The sequence below is a fragment of the Myotis brandtii genome, unplaced genomic scaffold (genome assembly GCF_000412655.1).
Source record: "Myotis brandtii unplaced genomic scaffold, ASM41265v1 scaffold687, whole genome shotgun sequence".
Lineage (NCBI taxonomy): Eukaryota > Metazoa > Chordata > Mammalia > Chiroptera > Vespertilionidae > Myotis > Myotis brandtii.
In genome coordinates, this window is record NW_005370687.1 from 2,060,226 (window position 1) to 2,064,048 (window position 3,823).

Consider the following 3,823-nt stretch of genomic DNA (forward strand, 5'->3'; position numbering starts at 1 on the left):
AGGGTGGGCGCTGGGCTCTCAGAGGGTGGGCGCTGGGCTCTCAGTGGGTGTGGGTAGAGAAGGCCGGCAGGAGAAGGGGCAGACCTTTGCCTCCCTGCACCCTGACGTGCCCAAGGTTGCACACACCAACCCCCGGCCCCTCAGGCTAGGATCACCTCCCTGCACAGGCCAAGGCCCTCCAGCTCCACCCGGGGCAGAGCGGGACCAGGTGCACCCACCCACTGCACCCGCAGGCATCTGGCCCTCTGTGCCTAGATTCCAGGCAGTTCCTCGCCAGGCCCCAGGCCCAGCCTGCGCTAGCCGAGCGCCTGAGGCTCCACCCCAGCGCCAGAGCTCCCCCAGCAGCAGCAGCAGCAGCGGCACTGTCCCCAGGAGCGATGCAGAGGGACAGAAGTTGGGGAGGGAGGGCCACAGGCACCCCACCGGGGCCTGCTCTCCGGTATCCAACATGGAGACCCTGGGTTTTCTGGGGGTGGAACAGGGTCCTTTGGGACATCAGGGGGCCTGGTTCTGCAGGGAGAACAAGGAGGGAAGGATCTGAGTTTGGGGGGAAAGGGAACGAAGCCTCCTCCCTGACCAGGGGCTCTAAGCCCAATCCCTGAGACCACAGGGGGGCAACTGGGGTGCTGCTGGGGTGCTGGGGGGGCGGGAGTGGAGGGCAGGATCTGCTGGTTCCAAAGGATCAAGGCCTAGCAGTGCCGGGGGGGGGGGGGGGAGACAACCTCACTTCTCCCTGCCGCCCCCTCTAGCCTCAGCCTGGGAGGACTGGCACTGTGAGCTCCTGGAAGCTCAGCCCCTCCGGCCACTTCCCCAGGGAGGGGGCACTTGTAGTCCAGACCCGGCAGTGGTGGGAGGGGTAGAAGTGCAGGAGAGGAGAGGCAACAGGGGAGGACCCAGCCCGAGGAGTGCCTCCAGGACGCTGGCTGCTCCCCACTCACCACCGCCCTGGCCCTACGGCTCCTCTGCTTGCTGCCAAGTGCTGCTGGTAGGAAGACGGGGAGCCCGGGGCCCCGCTCGCCACGCAGCCTCCTCCAGCTGTCCCCACGGACGCCTACCTGGGCCCCTCTTGGTACCAAGCCAGGGGCAGGTAGGAGCACACTGCCCCCGCTGGGCCAGGCCAGGGCCGGAGGGGTGGCTGTCCTCCTTCTCCTCCGTGGTGGCCGGCAGGGGGGCGCCTGGCCCCTGGGCTGGGGGCTGTCTTCTTGGGTCCCCTCTACCGCGCTCCTCGCTCGCTCAGGAGGCAGTGCCAGAAAAGCAGAAGTCAGCTCCCCGCCCCCACTGCCGCGCCTCCTCTCCCTCCTCCCGACCCGCCTCCTTTTCCAGCCACCCACCTCCTTCTGCTCGTTTCTATGACAACCGGGCAATGCTGCATAGACAGCCTCCCTTCCACGTACGCCAGGGGACGCCCGCCCTCTGCTCGGCGCCTGCATCAGCATCGAGGGCGCGCACACTCCACCTTCAGAGATGCCGGTGGACACGCAGGCTCCCGCGGCCACCCCGGCCTGGGGCTCTGCCGCAGCCTCGTTCCTCTTTCTCCCCAGGACCCCGCCTGCGACACCCGACCGGACACTGTGAGCTGCGCCTTTCGGCGCCCCCACCTCAGGTCCTTAAAACCTGGGGGCAGGGCTGCGCTGTAAACGTTTCTCCTTGCTTTCTCATTCGTTCGCCTTCCGTCAGTCCTCAGCATTTTATTTAGCGTTTTCCAGGTCAGGCTGCCTGTGAGATAGTATGGAACTATCTCATCCCACGAAGTTCCACGCCCATTTTACAGACTGGGAACTGAGGCCCACGGTAGTAAAACAACCTGTCTGAGCACCCATGGCTCCTGGGCTCACCGCTGGCAGTGACCCTGTGATGCCAACTCTGGTGCCGCTCCCAGGCCGTGGCTGTCACACACCCCTCAGAGCAGACACCTGGGCTCGCACTACACACGTGTGATCCATGCGCACCAACAGGTGTCCATGCACATGTGCATCCCAACAACGCGCTTACACGTATTTTCGCACATGCATTGCCTCGAGCCTGTGCACCTATCTATACGTACACAAATCACACACACAACTGTAACACAAACATCAACGCACACACATTCGCACGGATGCAGAGCATACTACACACAGCCCTTCCTACCCCAAATCACAGCGGCACACTCACGCCCCAGCCCTCGCCTCATTAGAAGGGACCCAGTGAAAGTGTCCCAACCAGGGCGCGGAATAACGAGCCACTTCCCGGGAGAGGGTCCCACTCTGCTCTGTGCCCCCCCCCCCCCCCCCCGGGGGCCACGATCCAGGCTACATTTTACCTACAGCCCGTCAGCCAGGGCTCATGGACATCCCCGCCCACCTCCCTACGGCTGTCCAGTTATGGGGCTTGGAGCCGTGACAGAAGAGAGTAAAATGGGCCTGTCCCCGCCCCCTCACACAGCCCTGCTCCCCCAGGAGGGACAACATCTTGCAGGGGGTGAGGGGAGGGGGAGACCAAGTGGGGCTGGGGCCCAGGACACACGCTGCCCGCAGGATGAGCTGTCCCCAGCCCAGTACCACCTCAGAGGACCTCAGGGGGGTCACAGCAGCCCTGTGCCCAGGGTAACCCTCAGGGACCCGCACAGCCCAGAGAGGGCAGGAGCAACGCAAAGAACCAGAAGCCCACCGAAAATGAAGCCAGCCCTGGCTGGTGTTGCTCAGTGGATAGAGCGTCGGCCTGTGGACTGAAGGGTCCCGGGTTTGATTCCAGTCAAGGGCACATGCCCAGGTTGCGAGCTTGGTCCCCAGTAGTAGGGGGCCAGGAGGCAGCCGATCAATGATTCTCTCTCACTGATGTTTCTATCTCTCTCTCCCTCCCCTTTCCTCTCTGAAGTCAATAACAATTAAAAAATATATATATTTTAAAAATGAATCAGGCATGCTATACACTGTATGAAACATCCTAGCATCAGAGAAGTCAAATGTGAGGGGCAATCACCTTGGAATGGGTGAAACAGGGAGTTGCATTCATTCAATAGGTATTTGCCAGGCACCCGCCATGTGCCAGGGACGATTCTAGGTGACTATTCTAGGTGGGCACAGCCCCCGCCCGGAGGTGAGAGCTGGTGGCCACTGGACTCCTGCTCTCCAGCAGCATCTGTGGCGGCCACAGCAGCCCTGCAGGCGAGGTCTCAGCACAGACAAGGAAACGGGGACTCTGCAAGGCTGAGCCATTTGCCCAAGGCGACACAGCCAATAAACGCCTGGGATCCGAACCCCCTGCTGCCAAGTTCTGCCCGGGTCCCACGTGGGTCCCACTAAGGAAGGTCCCCGAGTGCGGGAGTTTCAGGGTCACGTGTGCTGCTTCTCCCTCCATCACAGGCCGGGCAGGGTCATATGTACTTGAAATGCCAGGAAAACAGTGGGCACGCGTGAGGACCCCAGAACGACAGGTGACTTCCCGCCGGGCCTTCCCTGGACTGGAAGCTGCAGCTGGGTGTCCCTCGGCCGGAGGCTCTCCGCGGAGGGTCAGGCTGAGGCCAGGCCAGGAGGGGGGATGCCTGGCACCTGAGAGCAGCGGCTCCCTGGAAAGCGAGGAGGGATTAAGTTCCCGGGCGCCTGCCAGCCCCCAGCCCAGGATCATCTTTCTACTAAAGAGCCGGCTCCTTCCAGGGATACCAAAGACAGCTGCCCCTCCCACCCCGCCGTCATCCTGATCCGGCCCCATCTGGTGCCTGGTGGGCCCCCGAGTTCTGCCCTCCCACACTCAGGCGCCGTGGCAGAAGCTGACCCTCTGTCACCGCTCCTTCCCCAGCCCAGGGAGCATCCATCCCCACCCCACCCACCCCACCCACCCCACC

General features: G+C 63.2%; 1 protein-coding gene across 4 annotated transcripts in view; it reads right to left on the bottom strand.

Moving 5' to 3' along the window:
- Positions 1 to 3,823, bottom strand: part of PACSIN1 (protein kinase C and casein kinase substrate in neurons 1) — a 63,785-nt gene that overhangs the window by 19,290 nt on the left and 40,672 nt on the right. Inside the window, exon 1 of one of the 4 annotated variants that reach the window (XM_005881754.2) lies at positions 1,056 to 1,257. The exons of the other annotated variants lie outside the window; for them this stretch is intronic. The gene's annotated coding sequence lies outside the window, so the exon portion shown is untranslated. Of the gene's footprint in view, positions 1 to 1,055; positions 1,258 to 3,823 lie in introns of those variants that run through there. 4 annotated transcript variants of the gene reach the window in all.